Below are 20233 nucleotides of genomic sequence, written 5' to 3'. Positions count from 1 at the left end.
TCTCTCTGTCTATCAAGTAAATAAATAAAAATCTTTAAAATATCAGAAATCTGTATTTTTTAAGAATGTAGTACAAATACTCCAAGAAAAGATCATTTCAGGCTCAAATTCATTTTAACCTTGGGAAGGGATTTACTACTCGTTTGAATAACAATAATACAGAGTAAGTAAATTAATAATTATTAGACTATATTCTTTCTAAAATAGTTAAAAAGATGTTCACCTTTTGCAATATATTTTATTATGAATTTTTTATTAATTATGAAATAATAAACCTTAAGCCAATAAAGACCTCCAAATAAATAACTCAATTTCTAGATGCTTCAAGTTGAACCAAAACTCCAAAGCACATACATGGACAAGTTATTTTATCTTCCTAGGGCCAGAATGTCCTTCTCTGTAAAATAGAGGCATTTATGGTACTTACATCATAGCGCTATTGTGAGGACTAAATGAGACACCCTATGGAAATATATATGTACAAGTGGAGGCAAGACTCTAAGGTAGCCCCCAACCCCACAATCTCCACCAAGGCATACAATCACATATAAGAATCCATGATTACATGTACATGATTACATTATATCAGATTGTAACACCTGTGTTGAGAGGAGACTCTCCTTTGATGGCTTTGCGGAAGCAAACTGCCACCCTGGGAAGGTCCATATCTCAAGGAAATGTAGGTGAACCTTGGCCAAGGAATTAGGTATGTACAAATTAGAATCGTTACAGATAACTGATAAGTTGATATTATGAAATATCTCTGTATCTTTAACAAGGCTTCCGGTCATTAGATCTTTTTCTTTTTAAGGTCTTATTTATTTATTTGACCCCGAGAAAGCATAAACAGGGGGAGAAGCAACTCCCAAATGAGAGGGAAGCCCCAGGGCTCAATCTCAGGACCTGAGCTGAAGGCAGAGGCTTAACCACTAAGCCACCCAGGTGCCCCAGCTTGTCATTAGATTTTACATGTTCTCATTGGAAGTTAATATCCAGAGACTGTAATTATAGGGAAAATTTAGGTTGCTATTAATTTTTACTCGACATTTATATTGAGTAGACTTTTAACCATATACCTCTTTTCCTGATATTTAAATACACTGTTTCTTTAAAAACAGTAACCCCCAACTAAATTGTTAGGGAAAAAAATAGGATCAGAATGGCAAAAAAGATAGCTCTAATCACCTGACAGTCTTCAGTGCATCCTGAAACAGGGTTTACAGACCTTGAAGTATTGCAAAGTTCTAGTCTTCATTAAAAACTAAAGGAAACTTTCATGTAAGTAGCTGGAAGTCACATATTCTTCCCCCCCTTGTCATCTTCCTCCAGCCACCTCCCTCCTATCCTCAGAAAAATATCCACAGAAAGAAAACATTTTTTCTACATAATAGTGGGAAATGCATTGCTTATCTCCTCATTATGGGTTTGGTTTTGTTTGTTTGATTGTTTTTGGTTTTGTGTGTGTGTTTTGTTTATTGAGGTTTGTTGTTGTTTTGTCCCTGCTTCCCTGGGGAAAAATGAATGATGTCTCTCATGGGAAAAATAGACATATTGAGAGTATCATGCTGGTCCACATTTTTGCAGGGAAGACTGCAACCATCCCCCACTCGACTATCTCATTCCACCTCTGTTTTCAGCAAATCTGAGAGACTGATGGCTAAAGTCCTGTGATGGTAAAGTCCTCCCGAATCTACTTGAGTCCCAGGGCTTGGTGGCAGAGTGAGGGACAGGGGTCCACTCTGGTGGATAAAGTGGAATTTTCTAGTGCAAAGGAGCCGAGATAAGAGCAGAGAGACAAGAGAAAGAGGAATTGGTAGACAAGGAACATGAATTTAAGGCTGGATGTAAAGATAGGAGTAAAGTAAATTGTCACGGGGCATACCCTCTTTTGAAAAGACATAAGTCCTAAGTGCTTTCCTTCTTGAGATTCTAGGGAAAGTGCAAAATAGACTTTTAATCTTTTTTTCTCAAGTTATAATTCTCTATTCAATTTACTCTAAGATTCCCAGTAAGACTCTGTATAGATGGTGTGTTTCTTTTCAGACTGGTGGGAACAGTGTTGGGAAGAAGAGGGATGAGAACAAGAGAACCTCACTCATGAACAGCTGTTTTCTGGGTATTGGGAGAGATATCTTGTCCCATCACAGTCACTATGATTGAGAAATATTTGATTATTACTCAAAATCACAGAGTTGGTGAACAAAGAACTGGGACCTAAGCCCTTCTACATCCAAGTCCAGCCTTACACTTAACCTATAAAATGTTTTTCACTTTGATGTGTTGTCATAGCTGAATTGTGTCCTCCCCAAATTCATATGTTGAATTTCAGACCCTCAGTACCTCAGAATGTAACTGTGTCTGTAAATAGGTCCTTCAAAAAAGTCACTGAAGGGGACACCTGGGTGGCTCAGTGGGTTAAGCCTCTGCCTTCGGCTCAGGTCATGATCTCAGGGTCCTGGGATCAAGTCCAGCATTGGGCTCTCTGCTCAGTGGGGAGCCTGCTTCCTCCTCTCTCTCTCTCTCTCTGCCTGCCTCTCTGCCTACTTGTGATCTCTCTATGTCAATAAATAAAAAATTCTTAAAAAAAAAAAAGAAGTTGCTGAGGTAAAATGAGGTCATGAGTGGGCCGTAATCCAATATGATGACGTATTTATAAGAAGAGATTTGGACACAGACATGCACAGAGGAAAAAAACCATGTGAAGACACGGGGAGAAAATGGCCATCTTGAAGCCAAGGAGAGAGGCCTCAGAAGAAACCAATACTCCCAACACTGTGATCACAAACTTCCAGCCTCCAGAACTGTGAGGAAAACATTTCTGTTATTTAAGTCACCCGGTGTGTGGTATTTTGTTGTGACAGCCCCAGCAGACGAATACACACTTTATTCCGGTTTGCCACTTTCCTGAGACAGAATGAAGAAAACAAAAGCAATATTCACCCTGAAGAGCATTTTTCTAGTTGATTTAGGAATGTGTGGAAATTGACATTGTAAAGGAAATGCCGAACTGATCTTTGGCTATGCCAACTAACAATTGATTTTTTTCTCCCTTTTTTATCCTGTGATTAATTTATTTTTCCTCAGAACAAAGTAATTTAGCACAAAGATGCATTCTAAATACACAGCAGCAGCATTATAAATCTTGATTTAAGCTGGGTCTGCACAGTACTCAGCCAGTGCTCCAAATTCTACTTTTACTGAAGCCAGAAGCATATTATAACAATGTCAGACAATATACTATTGGATCTCAGAATATGTGTCTAATTTATGAGTTTTGTGGTTTTTCACACAAGCTTGAGGTTAAAATCAGTTTTTAAGAAACTGTTAGATCCCCAAATGGGAAAGGTCTTATTCAAATATATTGCCATGAAACACCTTTAGTTAGATAGAAAGAAAATGTGCTTTATTCTAGGAATATAATCATTTCTGCTATGATGCTTGTTTTAAAAATGTGAGTTGTTTCTTTTTTAAAGATTTTATTTATTTATTTATTCCACACAGAGAGAGATCACAAGTAGGCAGAGAGACAGGCAGAGAGAGAGAGGGAAGCAGGCTCCCTACTGAGCAGAGAGCCCCATGTAGGGCTCGATCTCAGGACCCTGGAATCATGACCTGAGCCAAAGGCAGAGGCTTAACCCACTGAGCCACCCAGGTGCCCAAAAATGTGAGTGTTCTGATGTGACTGATGTGTTAGGAACAACTGGAACACCACACTCATTTCGTGTTTGCTTATGCACAACCTGGTCCATAAGAAAAACTAGATGAACACAGAAAACTGTGCTAGCTGAAGAAAGAGGGGCAGAAAAACACCCACCCACATACACAAACCTCTGAGAGTCAACCAGCTGGCCCCACTCACTGCATGTTAGGAGCCACATCTATCCACATCTGGTGATAGAATTTCCTGTCCAGTGTGACATAACCCTCTCCCATCACTCCACAATAACTCACAAGCTACAAGCCTTCCAATGCCCACTTACACAAGCACACTTTGGGTCTTTTTCAGGGTCAAGTGATAAAATTTACCTTATCATCTATGGATTCCTTAACCTTTTAATATATATAAAACTGTGCTGCCATTTTGATTACAGTCCGGTCTTTTTATTCTTTTTTAAATTTAAAATCAATTAATTAACACATTATGGATTGTCAGTTTCGGAAGTAGAGTTCAGTGATTGATCGGTCTTGTATAATACCTGGTGTTCATTATATCACATGCTCTCCTTGATGTCTAGCACCCAGTTTCTCTAACCCTCCACTGCCTTCACCTATCTTTTTATTCTTATATGTCACTGACAGTTTCGGAGTGTTGTGGCCCTAGCCTCATATTCCTGATAGTTCTGTAGTTTCTATAGCGTGATTTTGCATAGTGCAGTGAACTTTGGGAATAAGTATATTCTAGCAGCAATAACTGGTTCATTTTTTTTTTTAATTTTATTTATTTATTTGACACAAAGAGAGAGAGAGAGCACAAGCAGGGGGAACCAGCAGAGGGAGCAGGAGAAGCAGGCTCCCTGCTGAGCAAGGAACCCAATGTGGGACTCGATCCCAGGACCCTGGTATCATGACCCGAGCCAAAAGCAAAGGTCTAACCGTCTGAGCCACCCAGGCACTCCAGCAATAACCGGTTCCTGAATAGGCATTATCCGACCCTTTGGATGTGTTTATCCATCGTTTTTTTGTGGTTTTGTTGTTGTTGTTGTTTCTGAGATTGTATTTATTTATTTGACAGAGAGAGGGAGTAACAAGACAGGGCAGGGGGCAGCGGGCAGAGTGAGAGTGAGAGGGAGAAGCAGGCTCCTCACTGAGCAGGGAGCCCGATGCGGGGCTCAATTCCAGGACCCTGAGATCATGAGCCAAAAGGCAGACATTTAACCAACTGAGCCCCCCAGACGCCCTTATCCATTGTTTTTTTTTTTTTTTTTTTTTTTTTTTAGCGGCTAGCCCAACCCTCTATAAATTTGTTCTTTGTCCATAATCCTCCTGAGCCAAATCTAAAGTAGACACATGTGGTCTGTGCCCTCCTCAGAGACTGACCATCTTTATTAGCCTCTTTCCTGCCCAAGGGGATGATGTTGCATTAAAAAGAAACAATACAGGGGCACCTGGGTGGCTCAGTGGGTTAGGCCGCTGCCTTCAGCTCAGGTCACGATCTCAGGGTCCTGGGATGGAGTGCCCCATCGGGCTCTCTGCTCAGCAGGGAGCCTGATTCCCTCTCTTTCTCTCTCTCTCTGCCTGCCTCTCTGTCTACTGTGATATCTCTCTGTCAAATAAATAAGTAAAGTCTTTAAAAAAAAAAAAAGAAACAATACAGTGCACCAGTGTAAGGGAATATGATAGTTCCAGCCTAGGTTGTAGATGTACTCCTGAGGATAGTGAGGCATGCACAATTAGAAGAAGGTGAGAAAAGGTATCAGGCAGACATAAATATTCATTACCATAGTCGCTAAAGCAGGGCTGTGTGTCCTGACCCAGCATGAGAACCAGCTCTCACTATTTTATCCTGAACCTCTTTAAATCCTTGTGTCTCTCTAAGAATGTATGAGAATAAGTGATCTCATTCATGGATAATGCCCCTTCCCCTAAAAATATATCAGCTCAGCTGGTTCTATGCTGGGCTTATCTCCTCAAACAATTGGATTCTTCAACCTTTATTAAAGAGGCAAGTGGAATTCAAGAAATCTCCTTTACTTCTAAACCACCCCGCTCCTGTAATTGGAAGTCTGGGTGTTTTTCTTTTCGAACTCCACCTGTAATAACTTGACTTCATTCACCTCTACACGTTCCTATTCCTCTCATAATTCAATATCTCAACCAATAATTATGTTTCTCTTATTAAATTACAAACATCTCAAAATACAAATTTCTAACCAAGACATTACATATTAAAAATGAGAATGTCACATTGCCTTGTAAAACTTGCCTTAATAGAGGAAAGATCATGAAGTCTTACAACTGAGAATTTGGAAGTACAAAAAAAATCCACATTTTTTCATAACAATTCAGGGGCCAATGGTTGAAATTATACTGAGAAACATAACAACACTGGAGAAGAATTTACATATTCTATAAGCATATCATATGGAAAAACTTTATAATCAGAGTGTAACATGAATATAACACTGGAAAGGGATAAACTAAATAATTCTAATATTTAATATTTTCAGGCAATGATGACCAGATAAATTCACCTCCAAAGAGGTTTCCTCGGAGAACATGTAAGTAATGCCTTTGGGTTAGAGTATTGGAAAGTTCTTAAATAGTAAGGACACTGATAAGTTCAGAGAAAATAAGTGACTTTTTTAAGATGACCCAAATAGTGTTAGAGCCTTCAAACCTTATTTGGGTGCCCATTCCAATATATTATACTGTGTCATTGGGTGGAAACTTGGTTTTATATAGGAAGACTTAGAAGAAGCAAACTTCTAGCATTGGGATCCCTAAAAGATGTAGATAGATGTAGGTTTGAATTTTGACTTCCCAAAAAGCTTAGTTGAAGTCCTAACTCCAGGCACCTATGATTATGCCCTTATTTGGAAATAGAATCTTTGTAGATGTAATTAAGATGAAATCATTAGGGTGAGCCCTAATCTAGTAGAACTAGTGTTCTTTTTTGTTCTTGTTTTTGTTTTTAATAAGATTTTATTTATTTATCTGAGAGAGAGAGCATGAGCAGGGCAGAGGCACACAGGGACAGGGAGAGGCAGACTCCCCGCTAAGTGGGAGCCTGATGCAGGTCTCGGATCCCATGACTCTGGGATCACAACCTGAGTTGAAAGTAGATGCTTAGGGAACTGAGCTCCCCCCGCCACAGGCACCCCCCACCAGTATTCTTTTAAGATGGTATTTATAGAGGGAAAAAACATCCTTGTGACAATATAGGCAGAGACTGGAGTGATGCATCTACAAACTGGAGAAGCCAAGGATTACCAGCCAACACCAGAAGTTAAGAAAACGCCATGAAGGATTGCCCTGAAAGTTTCAGAGTCAGCATGGTCTTGTCAACACCATGATTTCAGACGTCAGCTTCCAGAACAGTGAGACAATAAAGTTCTGCTGCTTTAAGCCTTTCTAGCAAGCCTTCCTCTGGTACTTTGTTAGGGCAGCCCTAGGAAATTAATACAGCAGCTATTTCCACGTTGGAGCAGACATTGAGCCCAGCACGAGAGGGTTGTAGCAGACCTTGTTAGCTACCTAGCTGAAATCCATCTATGCCCCATCACTTTTCTCCCCCACTGAGAGAACACTGAATGAGCTCGAACACTGAATATCCATTTACCCACCATGTACCTGGCCTCTCCTAGTGATTCCATTTCCTCTACCCGGAATGTTTTGTTTGTTTTGTTTTTCTTGCACTGAGCACATTCGGCAGTACTGTCCAATGAGTTGTCTGCTGCTGCATAAATCTACTGCGGGGCTTCTGGGGAAGCTTGCTCCCTCTTAATAAGCAACATAAGACAGGATCAACACTCTTCTTTGCCTTTGGACATTATAATGTGAGAACAATATCTAATATCTGGGCAGCTGCTTCCTCCAGCATACGTGATTATTCGCGTGATTCAGCCAGGTTGAAGCTATGAAGGGAAAAGCCAAAAAGAATCATAGAATTCAACCTGGATACCGGCCAGCATAGGCCACTGAATCCACCAAACCCTTTAACTGCCTATTCTGGGCTTCTTGCTGTGCAATAGAGTAAGTATCTTTATGGTTTAGCTAGATTTTCTGTGACTTGTTCCTGAAAGCATGCCAACAGATCCAAATATGAAGGCACCAGAAAATGCTAAATGTCCTGTGTACTCATTCTTCCGTCCCAGAAAGGCAGAACCCAGGAACCCTCTTTCCATGGAGCTCTGTAGTTCCAGAAACTGTCTGTGGTTTCTGCCAGAGGAAAGCAATTGGCTTCCATAAACCAAAAGAGCATTTCTGCATTTTAGATTATTTTATGCAAAATGTATTCGGCAAGATTTTTACATTATTTGGTAGAAGGAGCAGAACAGGAAATACAATAACACATTTTGGTTTATAATAAATGAGAACATGAATATACTTCAGATTTTCAACTATTCCTGTTCTAGGAACTGCCTTTGTAACCTATAATGATTTCTGACAATCATTCTCTTTCTAGTCTTCAAATCCTTTTCTGATTCCCTGCATGATTCAAAACCTAAATACTGTAAAAATATCAGTTTGAGAAAATATCAGAAATTCATTTGACCCCATCATCCATCAGATATTTGAATTCTTTCTGCAGTATCCTGACTGAAAACCATTTGGTCTTTAATTTTCCTGCTAGTGACTGTAAACTCACTCCCATTAAGGGATGCCTTCTTTATCCTCAGAGAGCTTTAATGTATGAAAAGTTCTTTTCATAGTTAAAACACCTCTGGCCTTAATTCTGGGGCACCTGGTGACTCAGTGGGTTAAGGCCTCTGCCTTCAGCTCAGGTCATGATCCCAGGGTCATGGGATTGAGCCCCGTGTCAGGCTTCCTGCTCAGGCGGGGAGTCTGCTTCCCCCTCTCCCCTCTCTCTCTGCTGGCCTCCCTGCCTACTTGTGATCTCTGCCTGTCAAATAAGAGAATTAAATCTTTGGGGGAAAAAAAAAAAGTGGCCTTAATTCTATCCACTGGCACCACAGAAAAGCTCAATTCCTCTTCCAAGTGATAGCCCTTAGTGATGGAGGACAGCCACCTGGTGAGTCATCCGCCATCGGGGAGAGCACCAGTTCTTATCTACAGATAAAAACAAATCTCCATTCTTTACTGCTGCTTTATGTAAAACCTGCAAATCACTAAGACAACAGGTGTTAATGGAACTGTCCTGAGCTAGTTGGATTTATGGTATATGGTCATATTATTCATAGAATATAGGACCTCATTAATTTTTTTTTGCCTTGTTTTACATTTCTCTGAACTCAGCCCAGTTTAGAGCGAATTATGTGAAAATAACCACCATCAAAACAAACCAAAAACAAATAACTGCCATCACACCCCCCACACCCTCCAAACACACACCCTCCAAGATTATCTTTCCAATGCAGTGGATTAAAACCATCCTTTTCTTTAGCCATTATGAATTTATTAATGCATTGTAAGGTTCATTGCAGCTCTTAGCTATTTACCCTCTCTGTGGCTAAGCTCTCAGGCTCTGCTTGAATATTTATATTATGTTCACATTCTCCCCATAACATATTATCTTGATGGCTTTGGCCCATAGTTCCAACTACTTATTACTTTTTGGATCATGGGCCAAACACCCACACATTTCCTATCTCACATGGTTTCATTATTTCCTTAAATTTCATATATGTCTACAGAACAAATGTGAGCCTCTTCATTGTTTTTAATCGCCCAACTTAAGTTGGCCCTTTCCTCCAAGTGGAGAAATTTAATCTTTGTAGATTTAAGATCCCCAGCTGACATTACCTAAAATCACCTTTACGTTCCAAGAAGGTTTGAAGGATGCCAATGAGATAGGAGGCAGGTGGTGGGAGGTTGGCAGGTGGAATGCATCTGCTCTGGTTGCCATCTGACCATGTGGACATCTGTCGAGTCATCTTCAGGCTCATGGCAACTTAGCTCTTTTACATGTAAGTCCTGTTGTATTATACTTTGTTCCCTTCCAAAAGTCCTCTTCAGAACTTCTTGTCTTTCTGTGACACAATGGATGCTTTGAGCACACAGTTCAGACTGCTGTTTTGTTGCCAATATGGAGCTCATGGACTCTGAGCTGGGATTCCATGGAATTTCTATCTGCCTAGACAGAACAGGCAGGCAGAGCTCCTCTACTGACAACTACTTTTTCCAGCAGAGGGCACACAGTTTCCCCCCTGCCACATCCCTCTCCACTCATCCTGGGGGGCATGAACTCAGGGGCCCGGCACCATTTATGAAGAAGCTAGCATTACCAAAACTCATATCACTATTCCTCATCCAATTCTCCTTCTCCAACCAGAAGAACCTTTACCTTGGATGCCAGAATTCATGTTCTTTCCTTCTGTTTATTTATACAAATGTATTATCTTATTAGAATACTTCTCTTTTTCTGCAAGTCCTAAACTTTAAACTCAGGAACCAATAAAGAATACTTTTTCTCTGTTCTACATTCCTTCCCTATAGCAATGAATATGGGATTACCTAGCTGACTGGGTGGGGGCGGGGTGTAGCATCAATAGAAAATGGAAATATCAGATGAAAATACTATAGATAGTATTTCCAAATATTATAATAATGCCTATAACTTATGACTAATAAAGAGTGCTACAGAGAACAGAGATCTCTGGAGTATAACCAGAAACCAGAAACCAGAAACCTTCCTTTAAGCTAAATCAATTCCTGAATTTTTAGCAATTTAAACAATTTTGATGTTCAAGAAGATATTTTTCAAAGATAAAATCCCTCTCTTCGTATATTTGATTAAATAGTGCTAACTCTGCCCAGGGGGCTACTGAAAAGTATTCTTTTATATAATAGCTCTTATTATGTGAACATGATTTTGCCCTAATGTAAGCTTACCAACTTTTAATAATCTTTTTATATTTTCTAGGATTTTCAATAATAATAATAATAATATAAAGTATATATTCATAGTAATTTAAATATGTAAATTTTTAATTTTTAATAAAGTTTTCCATAATAGGAAATGTTCTACTAATTTATTTTTCTATATCCATCAGTTGGAAGGCAGTCTTAGTTTGGAGCACCTAAATGCTCTCAGATAGCCTCTTCACCAACTCTTGGCTGAACTTCCCTCTTACCAAGACTATACTTTTTAAAAGAGTAATCCTCAGGGCACCTGCATCAGAATAATCTAGAATGATTGGTAAAATTGTAGATTTCTGGGTACCATGTGAGACCTACTGAACTGGCATACAGAGCAGACAATAGATTCCAGATATTTGCATTTGTAGGCTGCATCCTAAGTGATTTTTGTAAATGATACAGTTCCATGGAAACATTCATTCTATCTATTTTCCATCAAAAAAATTCCTTTCAGCAGAAAAGGTAAAAGTAATATGCCATTTAAGAAATATTTCAATGTTAGAAACAGAGGAAACAGGACTGGGAGAGATTATGCTGAGTGAAATAAGTCAAGCAGAGAGAGTCAGTTATCATGGTTTCACTTATTTGTGGAGCATAACAAATAGCATGGAGGACATGGGGAGATAGAGAGGAGAAGGGAGTTGGGGGAAAGTGGAAGGGGTGGTGAACCATGAGAGACTATGGACTCTGAAAAACAATCTGAGGAGTTTGAAGTGGCGGAGGGGGTGGGAGGTTGGGGTACCAGGAGGTGGGTATTAGAGAGGGCACGGCTTGCATGGAGCACTGTGTGTGGTGCAAAGATAATGAATACTGTTATGCTGAAAATAAAAAAATAAATTAAGAAAAAAAAACAGAATAAACTATAAACATTGTTGTTCACTTCCCATATTTCAACAATTGAGTTGATCTGTCCAAGTGAAAAGAAAGGAGAACAAAAAAAGAACAAGGATTAGAACGCATGTATCTTTACTATAATTCTAGTATATCTGTTTAATCTTTGTAGTCAATACCTGCTGGTCCCCAAAACTGTGGGTTTTATTTCCTTTGGAGATCAGAAATCTTTGTGTAGCTTTCACACTTTTATAAGAATCACCTTACTAGTAATGTTTGAGCATCCCTCTAACAATTCGCTAATATTTATTCTTGGTTATATTTCTATAGTTTCTTCTTATAAAATGTTTCTTTAAGGACTGCATTCATTCATCCAAAATGCATTTATTGAGAGTCTTCCCTGGACCAAACACAGTTCTGGGTAAAGGCGATATAGCTTTAAATAAAGCATACAAAAAATTCTGCATCATGAATGAGTATAATTTATAGGTCTGTTCTCCTTTAATTATTCATTTGAATTACTAATATTTAACTAACTTTATACTAAGTATTTTGACTTTTTGATATACTTTTTCTCCAAACTTTATGAAATACAACTCCCCAAAGTTTTGGGAACTTATTTATGTTTTTTACCCTGTCTTCTTCCATCCCTTTCAGTAGCACCTTATCTAAAAAATTCCAAAGAAATGATCACTCATTTGTTGAAATCTCAAGAGTGAAGAATAACTAACAATCAATGGCTGTTATGCTACTTTCTGAGAACAGAATGTTGACTAGGAGAGCACATTTTAGAATCAAAGACTAATAAGTAGAAAAGAAAAGGTAGAAAAATATTTACCATGAAACATTAGCCATAAGAGTAATGGAGTGACTTCATTAATATAAAACACGACTTCAAAACAAGAAATACGACAGGATGAAAGAAAGCTATTTCATAATAATAAAAAGGGCAATGTGTCAGGAAGGAATAGCCATTATAAGTGCGTGATTATATGAAAACAGATCCCTAAAATATATGATGTGAGAAATGACAAATTAAAAGGGGAAATGTATAATTCAACTTTACAACTGGAATTTAATATTCTGTTGTCAAGAAATGGTATAACAACTAGACAGAAAATCAGTAAGGATATAGAACCCTTGAACAGCATTATCAACCCACTTGACCAAATTCTTATATATGGAATATATATGGAACATTCTACCCTACAGAAAACAGAACACATTTGTTTTGTGCAGGAACATTCTCTATTATAGACAATATGTGAAGACATAAAATAAGCTTAAATACATTTGAAAGACTGAAATCATACAACGTAGGTTCCCTGACCACAACTGAATCAAATTAGAAGTTGGCAACAGAAAGAAAATTGGAAATACATAAAATATGTAGAAATTAAACAACCCTTCTAAATAGCTTCTAGGCTGTACTCGCTTCGGGAACACATATACTAAATAGCTTCTAGGCTAAAGAAGAAATCAAAAAGAAAGAGAAAATAAAATATAACAAGTAAAAATAAAAATAAAAATGTATTGGATGAAGCTATAGCAGTGATTAGATGGAAAACTATAGCTTTGAATGTTTACATGAGAAAGGAAGAAAGATCTAAAATCCATAATCCTGGTTCCATTCTAAGAACCCAAGAAAAGAATAAATCTAACCCAAACTTGCAGAAAGGAAATAAATAAATATCAGACCAGAAATGAATGAAATAGAAAATGTAAAAGCTAGTGAAAAGTAAAAAATAAAATCAAAAGCTAATGTTTTAAAAAAGTCTACAAAATTGATAAACTGCTGATGGGAATATAAATTAGTATATTCACCCACCATTCATGACTCACCACTCATCTAATCCTGATTGCCTTCCAAAGGCCCCACCTCTTAATACTGTCATTTTGAGGGGTAGGATTTCAATGTATTAAGTTTGGGAGGACACACACATACCATATATAGCATGTACCAAGCTGAACACAAACATATACTACAACTCAACAGTTATACTCCTACATATGTGTTCAACAATAATAAGTAGTTGTGTCAAAAAATATAGAAATATATTCATAAAAATTTTGTTTATAACTAAAAACTGGAAAAACCCATCCACAGTGAGTTGGAGAAATATAAATAAACATTCTGGAGAATGTAAATAAACACACACACACACACACACACACACGTACACACACACACACACACACACACTCAGACTACTACCCAGCAATGAAAAAAGAATAAATAGGTATCACACAACAACTTAAATGAACCTAACAGACATAAAGTTGAACAAAAGAAGCCATGTACAAGACAGTATATACCATATGATTTATTTAACCTGAAGTTTTCAAACAGACAAATCTAATCTATGGGTACAGTAGTCAGAATGATATTTAACTTTCCACGGAGAGATTGTCTGAGAAGAGGTAAGAGGAAAACATGCATTCTGAAAGCTTGCTGTTTTCTGTATTTTAACTGGGAAATGATCACACAGGTGTATACATTTCACATACCCATGTTTAACATTTACTCTGAAAATTCATTCACCATCATAGTTAAAATTTGGCACTTTATTGTATGCAATTATATGCCAGTAATTAACAAAAATTATATCTCTTATATTATAGTAAAGAATAAGTATGAATAAAAAAGAAGACAAAAATAGCAGACATTGATTAAAAATTAAATTCCTAATACAAAATTAAATTCAGTGAAAATTGTAGCTAAGATATGATCTCAAAATAAGTAATGCATGAATATAATATATAATATGATAAATTAACATGTGAGATTTATGAATATAATAATATTTAGTTAGTGAAAAATTAAAGACTTCAAACACCTAATATTTAAATATTTCTACCAGACCATTTTAGAGGGAAATTGATGAACTTAATAAAACTTAGCTGCCCTCCTCCCCTTCAGAAGGGTAAGCAGTGTATATGACAGAATTATAAAAATAAATCCAGGGGCACCTGGGTGGTGCAGTGGGTTAAAGCCTCTGTCTTTGGCTCAGGTCATAATCCCAGGTCCTGGGATTGAGCCCAGGCTTTCTGCTCAGCAGGGAACCTGCATCCTCCTCTCTCTCTGCCTGCTTCTCTGCCTACTTGTGATCTCTGTCTGTCAAATAAAAATAAAATCTTTAAAAAAAGAGAGAGAGAAAGAAATCCATAACATTTGTCTGGAGAGCAATTCAGCTCATTGTGAACCCAAATCTATGAATATGCTTACAATAATACAATAAACTCAAATGGAAAGTTTTATTGTAAAATATGTCCAATTTCTTCACAACTACATGACTTATATTATCATCCAAACTTTGACTAAGACTAAAATGTTTTAAGCTCTCTCTCTCTTTTTTTTTAAAGATTACATTTATTTATTTATTTGTCAGAGAGAGAGAGAGAGAATGCAAGCACACAAGCAGTGGAGTGGCCTGTAGAGGCAGAGAGAGAAGCAGGCCCCCTGTTGAGGAAGGAGCCAGATTCGGGACTCATTCCCAGGACTGGGATCATGACCTGAGCCAAATACAGCGGCTTAACTGACAGAGCCACCCAGGCGTCCCAAGCTCTTTCTTGATTTAACCAAACTGAGAAACAAAGGAAAAAATAAATGAAACTTATTCCAAATTGGTTTGAGTTCACAATACATTAAAGTCCCATTAAAGGAGCTATAAATGGATGGTAATTTAGTCAGTATTTGATCCATTTGACATAATTACCCACTTAAGATTTTTCACATTATCCTTCCTATGAAAGCAGGACTATCACAATTTTAAAGTCTTAAGCAAATTTAAAACTGATTTTTAGCTGAGTGAAATAAGTCAAGCAGAGAGAGTCAATTATCATATGGTTTCACTTATTTGTGGAGCATAATAAATAGCATGGAGAACATGGGGAGATAGAGAGGAGAAGGGAGTTGGGGGAAATTGGAAGGGGAGGTGAACCATGAGAGACTATGGATTCTGAAAAACAATCTGAGGGTTTTGAAGGGGCGGGGGGTGGGAGGTCGGGGGTGGTGGGTATTATAGAGGTCACGGATTGCATGGAGCACTGGTTGTGGTGCAAAAATAATGAATACTGTTATGCTGAAAATAAAAAATAAATTAAAAACAAAAACAAAAACTGACTTTTAGGATAAAATCATAATGATACATAGGTAAGACTTATTAAACATTATGCAACCTCAGTATTACATGCCTATTATTTCATAGGCATTGTTATTTTATTATTATTTCATATAATATTCATCACAAGTCTATGAGATAGTATTCTTATTATCCCCATTTAAAAGATGAGAAAACTGAGGCATAGAAAGGTTAAGTGGCCCAAGGTCATCAGCTAGAAGTGATAAAGAATTGAATTGTCTAATCTCAAAGGAAATTCTGTAACATAGCATGGCCTAGAGTTTAGTAATATACCAAGAGAAACACAGTGTATTCTAAATTAAAACGTGAAATAAATACAACATATGATTTAGTGGTGGCCTCACATTGCCAATTCTGTGGTAAGCCCCCCAAACAAAGCCACATATGTCCTTGTGATACCACAAACAAGATGATTTAAGAATGATAAACTATTTACCTATCTTGTGCTCCATTTTGCTAGTGCTTCTTCCGGGAGCTAGTTGCCTGATTCAGAAAAAAAAAAGGCGGGGGCAGGGGAAATTTAGATAAAATGGTCATTACTAAATCTATTGCAAGTTACCCAAGGATTTTCTAAGCCTTAATATAACAAATTCAACATGCATTATACAAATCTCAGGCACCCAATGGAAGGGCAGTAGTGCTTAGGCTTGCCACCATTTATTAATTCAATTCAGTTTTTCCTGGTGAATAAACGAAATGAGTTTTAAGACTGAACTCCAGTGTGATATAATGAAGTGAGCATGCACCTTGGAATTACAAAAGCTAAATTTGCATGTTTGCTCTGATAAATACTGTGTCAACTTGTGTGAATCACCTTTTTGGGCCCAAGTTCCTCATCTCCAACTCTAAGACCTATATCTACCTAATAGGGTTGATAGAGTTGAAATGAGAAAGTCATCATGATGCTTAACAGAGAGCCTGGCATAGCAGGTTTCTCAGTAAGTACTATCTCGGAGTCTTATTAATCACATTACTTCCAAAGAGCAAATTGAAATGTGTATATTATTTTTTTATAAATTTTATATTTTAACTTATTTTTCTGAAAAAGTTCTACATGCACAGAGTTTTACAATGACAAATAATTATAAGGTATATAGTAAAAAATAAGGCATTCTCTATTCCTTTTTCTTTGCCTGAAATTTCCCCTCAGGAGCATCAACAGCATAAACTTTCAGAGATATCAAATGAATATAAAAGAATATATGCAAATCTTCCTGTTCAGTACAAATGATACCTACTTCTCTACACCTTATTTTTTCACTTAATTTTATATCTTGGGGATCACCGATTATCAACGCTTTGGGGTTTTGACACAATCTAATATATAGCGTGACACTTAATCACCAGACTTCTGAACCAATCGAGTTGGGACAAAAATTACCAGATGGAGAACACAAGAACCAGTTTTAAAGTAATGAAGAACAAGAGGACTTAGCTTAATGTGGGAACCAAAAGGGCTTGCTAATGACCTCTTCCCCAGTAGAAACCTTGGAACAGTTGACCTGAGAGAACGTTGAGCTCTAAGAGGAGACACAGCCCCCAGAGTCTCCCTCCCATTCTGAGTAGAGGTAAAGAACTAAACCAGTTGCCTTTTCTTTTTTCCTTCTCTCTTAGGTTAGTCTGTTTTGTTTCCTTCTGTTGACAAGGCTGTAATTAATATCCTTGATTGTAGATACATTCTTAGAAATGAAAATAAAGAGTATTTGCTTATTAAATTTTCATAGGAATTACCAAATCACTCAGTATGAGAAAAGTATTAAAATACCTGTATTAAAAAGACACTCATTTCATCTTCATTAAGTCACTAAAATGTGGTGCTTGTGCCCTGCAGGTCACAGGATGGGATTAAAAACCATTCATCTGTACTATCAATTCAGTACTTCCTATTCCTAATGGAAAAGTGCTTTCAGCTCAAGAAAGGTACTCTTTGGCACTTCCAAGTTAGTAGCCAAAGGGACATCATAAGTCTTCTGAGATATAAGTTCCCAGGCCTGTCGACTTTCAGGCAATTCAGTTACCCAACACCCAAAAATCTTTTGCGTTAAGAATAGCATCTCGTGGGCGCCTGGGTGGCTTAGTGGGTTAGGCCGCTGCCTTCGGCTCAGGTCATGGTCTCAGAGTCCTGGGATCGAGTCCCGCATCGGGCTCTCTGCTCAGCAAGGAGCCTGCTTCCTCCTCTCTCTCTCTCTGCCTGCCTCTCTGCCTACTTGTGATCTCTCTCTGTCAAATAAATAAATAAAATCTTTAAAAAAAAAAAAAAAAAAGAATAGCATCTTGTATATAGACCCAAACAGCAGGAACCTAAATCTGGCGAACATAACCAGAAGGAGAATGAAGGCTTTAAGAACAACAATAAGTAAAACACACTAATTATTCCTCTGCAGCAACAATTGTAGAAATTCTATTTGGTGAAAGTTTGATGAGTCTTTGGTTTCTTTTCAAAATACAAAACATATTTTTAAGTAAAAATTCAAAAGGAAAAACGTTCGAATGAGTTTGTCAAACACGTGAAGCATGAGGTATGTTAGTTTTGACTTGGAAAATAATGGTTCTCATAACATGACCACAAAGGTGGTATTTGGGAATAGAATGAATATAGGAAATATGGTAGATTATTTTGTATAAATGAAATGTACTGTAAAGTGCATACTTTTCTAGTCCTAAGCTATTTCTTGAAAATGTAACTACCAGACATCATAATCAATGATACTAACTTTTCTTTAATACTACAAATTCTACATACAAGTAAACTAGAAACAAAACAAAAACAAACAAATAATATTTTGAAAACAGAGGCAGTTATAATATGAAAAAAATGAGTTTGAATGTTTAAATGGGACTTCAGTAAGAAAATGGTTCATTCTGGAATTCCCACATACACTGGGGAGATCTGCAATTAAAGCTTCTCTAATTACTATTTCTTACCATTGATTCCTAGGTTTAGATAATACTACAGATAAACCTAGGTTTAGATAATACTGTTATTCTCACATTTCATTTTCTATTAAGTAGATCTAACCAGATAATCTAACAAGAAGAAAGATGCCGGCAAAGATGTCCCCACCAAGAGGCCCCCCGTGCTGGGAGCCAGGGTGAACACGGTCACCACGCTAGTGGAAAACAAGAAGGCCCAGCTGGTCTTCATCACACACGACGTGGACCCCATTGAGCTGGTGGTGTTCCTGCCCACCCTGTGTCGCAAGATGGGGGTTCCCTACTGCATCATCAAGAGGAAGGCCAGGCTGGGGCATCTGGTCCACAGGAAGACCTGCACCACGGTCACCTTCACGCAGGTCAACTCAGAAGACAAAGGGGCTCTGGTGAAGCTGGTGGAAGCCATCAGGACCAATTACAATGACAGATATGACGAGATCCACTGCCACTGGGGAGGCAACGTCCGAAGTCAGTGGCTCATATTGCCAAGCTGGAAAAGGCAAAGGCTAAAGAACTGGCCACCAAACTGAGCTGAGCGGACACGGCTTGATTTTCTGTACATAAAAGTAATAAAGTTGTCTTTCAGCCACTAAAAAAAAATTTTTTTTGGAATTACAAATTCTATTTGTTTTCATTTAATTGTATATTCATACACTCATGAAATATATATCCTTGGGGCTCCAACTAAGTACAAGGAAAGTACTAAGTTTTAGGGATGAAACGAAGAGCTTGACAAGCCACAGCCCCTTTGGTTCTGGAGGTCACCATCTACTAGAAAAGAGACATGTGCTAGAAGTCACAGAAGTAAATGCATAAATGTAATCTTCATTTAAGCTATGAAGAAAAATTATGAAAGGATAAGAAAAGATGTAACATTGTGACCTACTAGGAAGTTTCATTTGCGCCAGAACCTGAAAGACAAATGAATTTTAACCTGATGAAGAATGTCCAAGGCCAAAGGAATGGCACTGAGACCCAGAAGATCATCAAGGCTGAGCACAGAGAGCAGGAGGGGAGGTAAGTGTGGAATAACACCAGAGTGGTCATGGAGGGCAGACTAATAGCCTTGTATGCTATATCATGGGTTTTGTTCTTCATAACAGCAAAGGAAAATTTTAAGAGGATTGTGAGCAGGGAGATGACATGATTGCACTTTAAAACCTTGGGTAAAGAATTCTGAAGTGGGAATTTGAGTGAGGCAGAGGAGACTTTTGGGACCAGATTGTCACATGTCACAGTAGCTCAGGAGAGTTATACCAGTAGTTTGAAAAGGAGGGCTGCAAGTACAGATGGAAAGAATGGCACGTACCTGAGAGATATTTTGAGATAAAATTGATAGGACTTGTGAAGTGACTGTGTGGGGTAAGAGAGAATGTCAAGGCTGCCTGGGTGTAAAATTGGATGGATGGTACCTAGAAGACATAACCAAAGGATAGGTTGAGAGTTTTGATATTGGGCTTGTCACCTTAGAAGTGCTCTTTAGACATTTCTCTGATGTATATGATTTACTAATTACCAGTCATTCCTTTAAGGTTACGATGTTAAGAGGTTCTAGATCCATCACGTAATTTTTCAGTACTCGAGCCTGGCTGTACACCATAGAACATCAAGAGCCCATGGGAAAGGAAGATTCTGAGGTCAAATATCTATAGACTCATGGCAATAGCAGCAGTGATGGGACTCCTCTGCTGATAAGACATGGTAGTTTGAGAGAAAAGAGACAGATGGAGCTGAATAAGGAATGCAACAAGAGAAAGATTTGGCCTAAATTATATGTGTAGATTACA

The 20233-nt window shown here is 37.9% G+C and overlaps 1 pseudogene; it reads left to right on the top strand.

Annotated features, from left to right (window-relative positions):
- Positions 1 to 6959: 6959 nt before the first annotated feature.
- On the top strand, positions 6960 to 18981 carry LOC122890295 (annotated as a pseudogene).
- Positions 18982 to 20233: the final 1252 nt, after the last annotated feature.

This window comes from Neovison vison, chromosome 11, assembly GCF_020171115.1.
Source record: "Neovison vison isolate M4711 chromosome 11, ASM_NN_V1, whole genome shotgun sequence".
In the NCBI taxonomy this organism is placed as follows: Eukaryota; Metazoa; Chordata; class Mammalia; order Carnivora; family Mustelidae; genus Neogale; species Neogale vison.
This window is presented reverse-complemented; position numbering and strand designations above follow the sequence as displayed.